The 13615-nt window shown below is 44.0% G+C and overlaps 1 long non-coding RNA gene across 1 annotated transcript in view; it reads left to right on the top strand.

Moving 5' to 3' along the window:
* LOC141994225 (uncharacterized) overlaps positions 1-11948 on the top strand; it is a 307753-nt gene extending 295805 nt beyond the window's left edge. The window contains exon 5 of the long non-coding RNA XR_012641044.1: positions 11223-11948. This is a non-coding gene — a long non-coding RNA (uncharacterized LOC141994225). The remainder of the gene's footprint in view (positions 1-11222) is intronic.
* The last annotated feature ends 1667 nt before the right edge of the window (positions 11949-13615 follow it).

Genomic DNA, 13615 nt, shown 5'->3' with positions numbered 1-13615 from the left:
TTTAAGAAGTTAGAAAAACACCTGTCAGGGATGGTCTAGGTATACTTGGTCCTGTTTCCATGAAAGGGACTAGGCTAGATGACTTTTTGAGGTCCGTTCAAGCCCTACATTTCTGTGCTTCTATGACATTGTCATAAGTGACAGGAACTCTTCTCCCCCTAGATAATGGATGGAGTCAGCCATCTCCTTTAATAGACAGAAGCCCAACAGCCATTTTTGGTCACTACTGACCCAGGGTGAATTAGGGCAAGAAACCTACTGGTGAAAGGTGTAGACTTGGTGTAAATTTTTCGTTAAAAAAGAAATCCCTTATGCTCATTAATCCACTTCTAGTTTATTTCAGTCTTGCCCCAATGGCATTGTCTGTCTTTTATGGTCAATCCAAAGCGTACTGGTGTCAGTGGAGAAACTCCTGTTGACGTCAATGGGCTTTGGATCAGGCCCTTATTTTGTAATCCTTTGTGTATTGGTGGTTCATGGTTCTTAAAACTTTCTAGACTTGAGCGGGGGGGGGTGGGGGGGGAATCCAGGCTTTAGTGCAATATGCAATTTCTGTGGTTTTCTTGTCTACAAAACAAAATCCAGTCATCAGAATTGCTCAGAGCCACCCCAGCCCACACTCTCCTAGGGTACAACTCTGGACTCTCTCACTGCTGTGTGCTGTTCCTGAAGGAAAGAATAAGGTTTGTCATCCCTGCTGTTCTACCCTGGAAGCAGGAGTAAAAGAGGTTGACTACTGTGTTCAGCTAGCATTAAATTACTGTAAAACGAATGAGATACTGAGGGTTATATGGTGAATCTCAGTATTTCCAGTCTTCATTCAGGTTCATTCTATAAATGGGTCACAAACTGTTGGTTTCTTGTTAACAAAAAAAGATACAGCAGCCAGCTCACACAACCCTTCTAAATTAATATACAGATGGGTTTGCAAATGAAACCTTTACGTAATCAGGAACACCAAGGAATACCTGTAGTGCGTTATATGAGCAGCAAATTGCAGAGCTGAGTATCTTAAACCAGCTTTCAGGGTGCCTTACATGACAAATAAAAGTATAACATTATGGCTTTTATTTCTGTATATGTATATGTCTGTGTATATGTAAAAAGGGCCGTGTACCTGATTGTGTGCCACTTGCACTAGTACAAATCAGAAGTAACGCTACTGATGGCAATGGAGTTACATCAGTGTCAGACCGGTGTGAGTAACATCAGAATCAGACCCTTGTTTTTAAAACTGGCTTCTCATTTTGTACCTGCAAATAATTGTGGGAGAAAATGCTGAGCATGCAGATGGGGGCCTGTAGACATCTATGGGGTTGTGGCTTCAAATCAAGCAGTTAGACATCATTTGCGCTCACAATGGAGCCAGTAACCTGGCACTTGCAATTATTTGTGGGTGGAAAGTGGGAAGCCTAGCTGAGACATTTTAAAAAATGAGAGCCTAGGAGTTTAGCAACAAAAAGGGCCAAATTCAGTCCTGATATACACCATGCAATTTCAAAATACATCCCAGAGTATTCAGCTAGGAATTTGGTACATACAAGTTTTAACCCTCCAAGCATGTTCCATTGTCTTGTTATTAGATAGACACAAAGTATACCCAAAGCACAGAACAGAACTCAACTATACCAAAGATTGACTTCACTGAACAGTAGTCATTCCCACAAGTATTACATATTGCCCTCCAATAGTGTCAGACCTATCAATATGGTTCATAAGTAGTCTCCACAGGCAAACTTCTCTTCTCTCTAGCATTGATGTAACCAGAGAAATTCCACTGAAGTCAGTGGAACTACTATGGGCTTACACCAGTGTAACTGACCAGAACTTCATCCCATATATTTTGCAATAGATCTTCTTTATCTTGTCTTCTATACCTCTCACAGGAGATGCAGTTGGAGTAAGGCTCACCAGCCATCCCACTTCTGCTAGGAGCATGCCATCTTGCCTTGCCCTTTCAACTTAATCTGTTCCCCACTATTGAATTCATATGCATAAGAACAGCCATGCTTGGTCAGACTAAAGGTCCATCTAGCCCAGTATCCTGTCGTCTGATAGGGGTCAATGCCAGGTGCCCCAGAGCGAATGAACGGAACAGGTAATCATCAAGTGATCCATCCCCTGTTGCCCATTCCCAGTTTCCGGCAAAGATTATCCAGATTATTTTTGTTAACACATGTGCTTCAGATCAGGAGCATCACTGAGCTCCTGAACTGAAGACACAGCTAATTTAACTGTAAAGTCCACATCCAGAGTGGTGTTGATTTACCCATGTTTATGCTTCCCGGTATATATGTATGACTGTTCCGAAGCCTGTAGTTAAGGTGTTTAACATGGTTCTGACTGCACTAACAAATCTGCCCAACAATACCACATAGTGTGGTGTTACTTGTTGATTTTTTTAATGTTCCCTTTTACTTTAGAGTTGGACTCAGTGGGGGCATATTCTGCACTAAGGTCCTGATCCAAAGCCCATTGAAGTTGATCGGACAGATTCCCATTTGGATTAGGCTCCAGAATCGATTGATATAAATCTCAAATAATCCCACTGAAATTGATGGAGTTGCTCCAGATTTAAAGTGGTACAAATGAGAAGAGAACTTGGCCCAGCAGCTTCAAAATGGTGAAGCAACTGGAAATGTGTTCCCCACTTTGGTTAAGATAGCAGAAGAACTGGCCCAAACCATCACCCAAATTTTAAAGCATATTTTCAGGTTTGAAAAAAGCGATGCTGTTACCTCAGCTCTCTGCAGGTCCTGGCTTTGGGCTAGAAGCAGAGTTGCTGAAACACCACAAGAAAGCCTATGTCTTAGTGAAACCTCCAGTCCAAGAGAATTAGGGAAGGTTTGAATAAGCATGTAAACTTTTGGCTGAAACATGATAATCCTCCCTCACTAGACATAATTTATCACTCATGCTGCCCAAGGAAGCTTTGGTGGGAAGGATTTTTGAAAGGGAAACAGGTTATGAGCTTACAGTGGTGGATGGGTCCTTTGGTCTCCTCGACTATAAGAGCCAGGAGTTGCAAGGATAAGGAACATCCACAATTTAAATAGCTTGTTAATGGTGTTGTCATTGTGACACAAATATAATTTCATTCTCATCACCAGGTCATGCAGGGCACAAGGTGTGGGTGGCCCTGAGCCCTTGGGCTAAATCCAGGGTGGACATAAATGTAACGAAAGCCACGTACCAGTAAGCTCGTGAGAGAATAAAATGCACTTAAAGGATGGAAGGGTGGGATTGCAGCAAGAAAACCAGCCAGCAGGAGAGTGTTAGAAGGTATAGATTAAAGAAGGCTCCTTTTAGCCTGTACATTTATACCCACTCCTGATGGTTGGTTTTCTTCGATGGTCTCACACGTCTGCTCTCTACAAATTACAGCACCTTCTGCTGAACTGCCCACATGTAACTTATCCCACCTATGAATTTGGCCTGCTATTATCTGTGGTGTGAAATAGGGCTCATGGGATGGAGAGATCGTGTGGCAAATTTTGAACACCCTTTCAATACTGTGAAACAAGCTAATTTTTTTCTATTTGCCAAACAACATATAATTAGATAACACAATTGTCTACAATGCATCTTTGGGTCTGTAGGCATTATTTTTTTTCTGTCAGTGGCACATTGCTCTAACACTTGAAGGCTGCTGTGTGCTGCAAAATAAAGCGGGAACAGAGTGATAATTGTACAATTAACAAGTGATGTAATAAAACAATGTACTTAAAATAAAACGCAGAATTAAAATAACTGAACCACAAAAAAGTGCAACTGTGTACAGAAAAAGTGCAAATACATTGAGAATAATTCTGAAGCAGGAACAGAACAATGTGATTAAAAAAAATGAGCACAAACAACAAGAGTGGTAAAACAAAGATGTGTAATAAAAATAAAACTAGCAAGCAGTAACAGTAAAGTTATGTTAAGAGATCATTCTCTTCAGATAACAAGTTTAATTCATAAAAGGCCTCCTCTGGCAGTCTATCCTGTGGTTATTTGCCACCTAGATACTGCAGTGATGGGTGCATTAGGAATCCATGGCTCCACAGACTAACTGACGGATCAGGAAAACAGAGTTCCATTTGGATTTCCTTCCATGAACAGCAGCTAGCAGACCTGCGAGTCTTTAGAGAGCAGAGCTCTGTGTGATATTTGACTTAAAATTGCCCTGATATGAGTATGAATTTCTTCTGCAAATTAAAAGGGTGTTTTCAAAGACATTTTGAATCTGTAACGCTTTACCTGAAGTTGGTCCCCAAAAAGCCAGATTCTGGAGACTGGCCATGGTACATCCAGCACAGCTTGTGGAGACATTGCAAAGGTGGCTTTATGTTGTCTTGATCCTGGGGCCGTCACTCTCTGAGTGACGCCTCAACACAAAGTAGATCAGCCTCAGGGCTGCTCTGGTTTATACCTGGCTGGTTGCAAATGGCTAGGGGTTGTCAGAAGGCTTGTGTGTATGTTTGTGTGCCAGGGATGAAAAGCCCTACAGTCCCCTATGCTAACAGTCCCCCCTTCTGGAATTTTCTTTGTTACAGCTAAAACTAGTTAGTTTTTACTGCAGTTGATTTTTTAAGCGTCACAATACAATATTTTTCAGTTGTGCAAGGAGAAGAGGCCCCCAAGAAAGATCACACTTCGGTTGTTGCATAGTATCTTCTGATAGTGCTTTCCTGACAGATGGCTTCAGATCCCTGGGCTAATGGAATTCTCTCAGCCTTTATTGCCTGCAAATGACATTATTATTTGATAATGGTCGTATCTTGCAGCATTGCCTCTCTGTTTCATTATCCGACATTCCTGAGGCCTGGCACAGGGAAAAAGGCCACATACATTTCTAAATAATACCCACCTCCCAACCTGCAAAGTTTTGGGGCAGTGCTATCCAAAAAATTCTCTCTGATCAATTAAATCTAATGGTGGAAACCCAGCAGTGATCAGATGTGTCAATGTGATGTGCATTGTGTCAATGTGTCAGAACTAGAGGGTTGGGAAGGACATCCACAAAGAGGATGCTGCTGCTAAGTCTGATACCAGAAGAGGAGGATTCGTAGTCTGTCACTATCACTAACTCCAGGTAATGAAATCGATGTGCATGCTGCTGACACAATGGCTGTAGCTAAGAGCAGTGTGAAGGAGGCGCAAGGGTTATTATGGAGATTGAAGAGGAGAGCTGACATGGAGCTATCTAGGATGCTGCGGCAGGGAACCCATAGTACAGCATTTCAAAAGCTAAATGGAAGATTTTCAGCGTCAACTAAGTGACTTAAGAGCATTTAAGCATGTTTGAAAATGTTACCCAATATTAATATAGTAGAGCATACCAATGAGAGTTAAAACCTTGCTGATATTTTCAAAACTACTACCAACTGTTCCCTTGCCTGTATCTCTTTGGATATTATACGATTCTGTCATTTATTGCTTGGGCAATTGCAAGAACTGCTTTGCTGGCACTTCACAGTATTTAGCATTAGCCAAACACTGCATGAGAAATCTTTATACTACTCAAGAGACCATCAGGCGAGCAGTTGCAGATATGTATATTTCAGTGCGTTGTGTGGCTGATCCATTCTGAGTTAAATAAAATATCAAATAGTATCACTAGCATGGGTAATAAGGAGATTATCAGTATTCTATCACACTTCAGGGGCAGGTACAGCGGTCACCATATAAATGTCACCATTTGTCAACTGCTACCATAGAGTAGAAATTGACATATCATATATCCCCTTGTACTTTGAAAAGGAAATATAGTAACGTTGGTATTGCAGACCCTACTATGGTGGAGTGATATAAGCACCTAAAAAAAGAGAGAGAGAAACAGAAAAATACCACTGTGTAGTAACTGGTGATGCTTCCAGCCACTATTAATGAACGCTGTCAATTACCGGCATGAGTATTTAGCTGTGCTACTTACTGAACTGTATTGTAAATGATTGCGGGGGCAGGTTATGGAGCTTTGAACTAGCCAGAGGTTCGGTTATGGTTTAAATGTTTAACTACATGACTGGATGTACTGAGGGTACTATTCTTGTTCCATTGAACTCATCGTAGGTAACAAGCTGTATCTACTCACTGTACTGGAAATACTCTTGCACGCCAGTCCCTGGCAGCTGAGTAAAAACAATTTCTCAGCATTGGTCTGGCACTTCTACTTGATACTCCCTCTGCAAAGTCTCATCTACATTAGAAAGAATTTTTTTTAAGAAGTAGATGAAACTAAATATCTACCAATGGTTTTACATATGCATGCACACATGCATGTGTGCACAAAAAAAGACACTACCAAACACTTGCAAACTTCAATAAAATTTTGAGTTGGTTTTGGGCCAAGTTTAGAGTCAAATAACCTATCATTAGTTTTTACCCTTTCAAACATGGTTTAATTTTGTTTGGCATAGGTAGATGTGTATACAGGTAGATAACACCCTGCTTATTTTACTAATTCATCGTTTTGGGTGTAGCACTATGGGTCAAAAGACAAATATTTACGGACAGTCCCCTAAATCAGGACAATAAAAACAAACTTCACGCTGTTGCAAGCACTTTATGCAGATGGAAAAATGCCACCTTGGCTGAACTACTTAACAGTGTGATACAGAAGCAAGAAGAAAAGGAGTACTTGTGGCACCTTAGAGACTAACCAATTTATTTGAGCATGAGCTTTCGTGAGCTACAGCTCACTTCATCGGATGCATACTGTGGAAACTGCAGAAGACATTATATACACAGAGACCATGAAACAATACCTCCTCCCACCCCACTCTCCTGCTGGTAATAGCTTATCTAAAGTGATCATCAAGTTGGACCATTTCCAGCACAAATCCAGGTTTTCTCACCCTCCGCCCCCCCCCCCACACACACACAAACTCACTCTCCTGCTGGCAATAGCTCATCCAAACTGACCACTCTCCTTACAATGCACATTATCATTATTATTATCCTTATCATGCACATTGTAAGGAGAGTGGTCAGTTTGGATGAGCTATTGCCAGCAGGAGAGTGAGTTTGTGTGTGTATGGGGGTGGGGGGGTGAGAAAACCTGGATTTGTGCTGGAAATGGCCCACCTTGATTATCATGCACATTGTAGGGGGAGTGGTCACTTTGGATGAGCTATTACCAGCAGGAGAGTGAGTTTGTGTGTGTATGGGGGTGGGGGGGTGAGAAAACCTGGATTTGTGCTGGAAATGGCCCACCTTGATTATCATGCACATTGTAGGGACAGTGGTCACTTTGGATAAGCTATTACCAGCAGGAGAGTGAGTTTGTGTGTGTGTGTTTTTTTGGGAAAGGGGGGGTGAGAAAACCTGTATTTGTGCTGGAAATGGCCCACCTTGATTTTCATACACATTGTGAGGAGAGTGGTCACTTTGGATAAGCTATTACCAGCAGGAGAATGAGTTTGTGTGTGTGGTTTTTGGAGGGGGGTGGGGGAGTGAGAAAACCTGGATTTGTGCTGGAAATGGCCCACCTTGATTATCATACACATTGTAAAGAGAGTGGTCACTTTGGATGGGCTATTACCAGCAGGAGAGTGAGTTTGTGTGGGGGGGGGGCGGAGGGTGAGAAAACCTGGATTTGTGCTGGAAATGGCCCAACTTGATGATCACTTTAGATAAGCTATTACCAGCAGGAGAGTGGGGTGGGAGGAGGTATTGTTTCATGGTCTCTGTGTATATAATGTCTTCTGCAGTTTCCACAGTATGCATCCGCTGAAGTGAGCTGTAGCTCACGAAAGCTCATGCTCAAATAAATTGTTTAGTCTCTAAGGTGCCACAAGTACTCCTTTTCTTTTTGCGAATACAGACTAACACGGCTGTTACTCAGAAGCAAGAAGAACTCCCAGGGCAAGATGATAAAACACTACACTCATTCTGATGTGGGATACAGCTGGGTTCTGTTCTGTCATCTTCCCTATGCAACATGTAGGCTTTCCACCATCCAAATAGCATCACCTCCGTCGTGCCCGTATGGAAACTCAGCCAACTAGCCATCATCCGGGCCTCAATCTCAGCTAGACATAAGGTCCACCTCATCACTGGCCTGCATCTTGTGCAACAGGTATAAATTCTACTCCAAGAGAATGGCAGCATTTTGCATTAGTGAAGGTATAAAGTGTTGGCCAATGAGGAGGTGAGCCCTAGGAGTAGAGAGTGGCCATTCAGATGGCACCACTCCCCAAATTATCTCCACTAGCAGCTTCAAACACACACTGAAGGAGGGTTGACTGAACAGAACACTGTGGTACTCCACTCCTGGGCCAATGCACAACTGACCAATAGCCTCTGGGATTTCCATGGATTGAAACTGAGCCAACCAGATGCTGTGCCATTTGTCTTCCTGACAATGATTTGCTATCACTGCAGCAGCCAATGAGGTGCAAAGCCCGGTCATTCTTATCCAGGAATTAGTTATAAAACCCATTTCAATGAATGCTCAAATTCTTCCAAGCACTGGCAGCCCAGAAGCACCAAGTTTTCCAGACCACAGCCCTGCTAGGGTAGGTAGTGAGAGAGTTTAGGCTGTAGCACCATCAACCAACTCTACAGTGCCTCTCACTTTCCATTGCCGCTTCTTAGTGTCTAGCTGTGTTGGTCTTTCCCAGTGTCCAGCCAAATCTGGAGGCTGGCTTAGAACTAGTCAAGGCTCATTCTGGGAAGAACAGATTATGCTGGTGAGCGTGGAGAAAATAGCAAGAGGAGTTGATGAAAGTGAGATCTGCATGTGAGTGTGGGTGCCTGCCTACTTTCTGCAAACAGCGTGCTCAGTATGGTGTCCTGTAGACCCATGGTTGCTCCTGGCTGCCCAGACAGTGATAGTTGTCAAGGGAGATTGTTTTCCCGTATCGTCTCCTGGTAAAGCATTTATAACCTTTCATCTCAGATACAGACCATACTATCGTGATTCATGCCTTTGTCTCATCCAGGTTGTATTACTGTCCATTTGCTGTATGTGGGGCTACTCATGAAGACCAATTGACAACTATAGCTAATGAAGAATTTCTTACATATTATGTTAGTATACTGGCTTCCAGTTGGTTTCTAGGTACAATTTAAGGGTAATTCTCTATATAATTTGGGTCCTGGCTCTCTTAGAGAAAACTGTTGGCTCTCCATTTCTCTAGTTCAGATTACCTGAGCCAGTCTTGTCAACAATCCTTATGTTTAAACACCGACAAAGTCTGGCAGGAGAACCTCCACTCCTGAACTTGCTTCCATTGTAAGTCTATCAGAGAATGAGTTGGTTGCTAGTAGGGCATGCTGCAAGGTCTGTCTAGTGTCTCAGGTTGAGGTCTGAGTTGATTTTGTGGTTTGTGGGGAAAGGGGTTCTTTAAGTATTGCTGATCTGATAAGACAGGGTTTTGAATTATGCTGGTTTTACCACTTACCTGTCAAGGTAATTTGAATCACCTTCCTGATTTGCCCCATTACTCGTGACAGATCAAGCATGTTGCAATGGAGAACTAAATCTTCTGTGCTGACATCATGATGGCAAACTCTTTAAAAGCAACCTAAGAGTCTTTAAAAAGAAAAGGAGTATTTGTTGCACCTTAGAGACTAACCAATTTATCTGAGCATAAGCTAAGAGTCTGTGATAGGCTGTGATGGGGTGTACCAACGCTTCACCGGTAGGGCAAGGATTAAGGAGTTTCCTCTGGACACAGGAAGCCGCATCCCCTCACTTCTGCTTGGCATGTTCCCAGTAGTGGGAACATCCAAGTGAGAGCAGCTCAGCTCAATCTGGACTGACCATGGAGGAGAGCAGTCGGGTGCCACAGCCTCCCACTGGCAAGTCAGCAGGGACTCCAAGCCACTTGGATCGAGCCTCATAGCCGAGCCACTAGAAGCCCATTGACGGTGGGAGTTGAAGGTGATGACTTGCCATTGCCAGCAGAGGAGACTCTGGAACACAGATGCAGGAGCAGAACACAGATTAGAGGGGAACACAGGAGGAACCCCTGTGAGATGAGATGATGCCAGAGGGACTGGAAAATTGGTAGGCAGTGGCTTAGGGAGCATGCTTAGGCCTTGTGAAAGAGCTACTTCTTCAAAGTGCCTTGGGTCAGAACCCAATGGAGTAAAGGGGGCCCGGGTTTCCCTACCATAACCCAACTATCGCCAGTAGGTGATAAATCCCTGAGTTATAGCCACCAGGCAAGGTGACCACTGGACTTTCGCCACTAGACAATACTGCCAGTCCAGTGCATACAGCCAACCCGCGAACATAGGTACATAATGGAAATATGTTAGATCTCTGTGGATGCCCTGGAAGACCAAGTAGTCTGCCAGCGCATACCCATTTTGGGCAATAAGGGGTAACCCATCAGCTAGAAAAATGTCATTGCTACCATGTTAGGCACATATCTGGTGGTCATCACCAGAGTGGGTGTTCCTGCTGGAAGTCATGCAGGCTTTTCTATACTGTGTAATGTTTAAACGTTATTAGACATCCAATCAGAAGAAATCATAAACTCATAAAAAGGGCCATAACTCAAAGAAACAGTTTAATTTTGACCAAAATTGGCATAAAGCTTCTAAATACAATTGATAATGCAACTATGTACACAAAATAGTACTGTTTTGGATATTTGGGGAAATATTTAGCCCCAGGTGACATATTTTATGCTTTTTCCATACTGTTTTCCCTTCTGTTAAAGCAAGAGTCTGTAGTCACAGAACAGTATGAGCTTGTTTGTGCTATGTAATACATCAGAATATTTGTCATTATTTGTAGAATGGACTGATTTGATAACTTTTTCTGGCTGCTATTTTAATGAACTTAGGCAGATAATAAGAGCTCTACCCTCTAATTATAAAACATATTTTTGACATCTGCTTGGCCAAAGACATAAGTCTAAAGTGCTCATGATACAACTTTAATTATCATGAAAATACATGTAAACTACTTATATAACAGTAATGACTCTTAGTAGAAGGGCTGTAGAATGTTGTGTACGAATGCATGGTGTGAATAACAAAGTATATTCATGTACTCTTCTGTAACCCCTACATATAACTACGAGCTACTGAATGGCTAATGAAAGACCCTTTTTGGCTATATTTACTCATAAAAAAGACACAGTAATTTGCAGATAGCTGAAACTTTTCTATTCCCCCTCAGAAGTTGTCTGATGTGCTTGATATTCCGTTGCTACACAGGTCTGCATGCCTCAAAGTACACCAAATCTTACCTGTCGTATTTGCATCTCCTTGTTGCACAGGTACTCAGACAGCCAAACTCCACAAAGGTGAGGATGGCTTCTGCAGCAGGTTGCAGCACCATCATTTTAGAAACAAGGTATCCCATGCTATTTATCATCCATCCACTGTTGACACGGGATCCTTGAAGATACTGAGCAGTTGCACAATTCCATAAGTAGGACTGATAATTTGCAGGGCAGCAGCAGCACCCCAGAGACAGCACAGGCAAATGGAAAAGGACCCTGGAAGAGCTGCTCATAGGGATGGACAGGAGAAACCAAGTAGTTTAAATTCCTCAGGACATAGGAGGACTGAGCTCTTCAGCAAGAAGAGACTTCGATGAACTGGTTCATGAAGCAGGAGGCACACCACATGGAATGGGAGCATTACCTAATGAAGAGGCTCATAAAACTGGTGGCCAAACAAGTTTGGGGTGCATTTGCTGCCAGGACCACTGCACCTGTCCAAGAACCACAACCTCTTCCCTCCTCCTCTGACTGCCACCCAGGGTTCTGCTGAGCCAGAGGTCCCTCTTTCTAGAAACCACTCTCTGCCCTGGGCCAAGTGACCAGGAAGAGACAAGGAAACCAGCATGACTCTGGGACCGCACCCTCTACCAGCACCCAAAATCCCTCATGGGGCATCCACCCTGAGCATCCAGAAGGGGAACAATGACGCTGTGGAAGTCCTTGAACCCCACCAAGTGCGTGCCTCCCAAGTCCCATGGCAGGAGACATTCCCGGCTTTCCCCAAGAGTGATTTTCCTCTGTTGTTCCCCCCTTGTCAGTGGGAGGGCAAGGCGAGGACAGGTGCAGAGGCATTAAAATGTTTGGCCATTGGTCACAGATCCATTCCCTTAATGGTTTCAACAATCGTGGTTGACATTTCTTTTAAAAAATATTTTAAGTATGCATTCCATCTAGTACTTTTAATAAATATTGTTTCCATCACTTGTGTGTGGCCCCTCCTTCCTACATATGAGGAACGGAGGGTGTTTTCAGGGTCAGCATTGGACCCCATGATTCACAGCACATGAAACTGAATGACGTAACTGTCTGGTGCTGTGATCACTACAAACATTTTTCAGTCTGTTCCACCCCACTTCAGGTTCAGAATATCCAAAGGCCCAAGGATACACGCGAGGGATGGGGAAAGTGCTTACAGAAACCACTGCTAGTTTTCAATGCGGCAGAACTCTACCATATGGAAAATGGGTAGGCAAATGTCTTTATGACTTAGTTCACATGCAGAAAATCGAAACAATTCCAGCAACAATCTAGGCAAAGACAGCATCTGCCATGACCTTTGATTGAACGGCCTTTTCCTTGACCAGAAACCTTGACCAGTTTCAACCATATACTCTTTGGGTTCCCTCCTGCCTTTCTGAGCTCAGGTCACCAGGCTCCCCTGTCACCACACATCCCCTTGGGCTGCTGACCCTCTGGGGCTGTGGCAGAGGAGCTGGATGCCGTGCTGAGTGGGAGAGGCTGGGAGGTGCAGGAGAGGTACAACTCTGCCCCAGCACCCGTGCACCCTGTCAGAGTGCGGCAGACCGCCTGCTACGTCCTTTTGGCTGTCCTGCTCAACAACCAGATGAGGGGGTCCCTGTAGCACTGGCGGAGCGGGGGTGGGGGTGTCAAAGTGACTGCTGTGACGTTAACTATGATGCCCATCACCGTGGCATCCAGCCGTGAGACACTGCAGGGCAGGGCTGGCCCTACGGTTGGGTGACGTGGTCGTCAAGAGGCAAGAAGCAGGGAGTGCGAGGCCATGGAAGAGAGCTTGGGGCAATGGGGGGGGAGGCAGCGGGGGCCAGGGGCCCCACAATACAAGTTCGCCAAGGGCGCTATTTTCCCTAAGGCCGGCCCTGTTCGCAGCTACTGAGTTTGTAACTGAATTCCCTTTTCCCAGGGTCATTGATGTCGGGAGGGCGGGGGGGGGGGGTGTTCATGATCCAAGGCGTGCGGGGCACCCAAAAATAACAGTTGGCACAGATACACCATACAGAACTGCAGTATATCTGGGGAATAAAGTCCATTCTTCTCCTTTCAAGTACAATCCCAATCTCTGCACCCTGGCATCATGAAGCTTTCCAGGGTTTCTCACATTTGTATTCCTAAAGCTGCCTCTGTGGTCCACCAAGCCTTGCAGGACATGTGAAGAGTAACCTTTTTGGTTCATGTATTTGCTTGCCCCTTCCTCTGGACAAGTATTGGATGCCCTGCACTGTTCAGAAACCCTGTCCTCTCAAACACAGCTATTATATTTGGAACTTTTCTTATGGCAACCACCCCTGGGTAGATCACACTATTAATTACTTCTGAATCCTGCACAGCTATGACCCTGCCAATGGACTTCTCAACCTCAGAGTGGTTTGCAACAGACCTGTCGCCATCTGGTGTTGTCAGATTCC

This window comes from Natator depressus, chromosome 9, assembly GCF_965152275.1.
Source record: "Natator depressus isolate rNatDep1 chromosome 9, rNatDep2.hap1, whole genome shotgun sequence".
NCBI lineage: Eukaryota > Metazoa > Chordata > Testudines > Cheloniidae > Natator > Natator depressus.
This window is presented reverse-complemented; position numbering and strand designations above follow the sequence as displayed.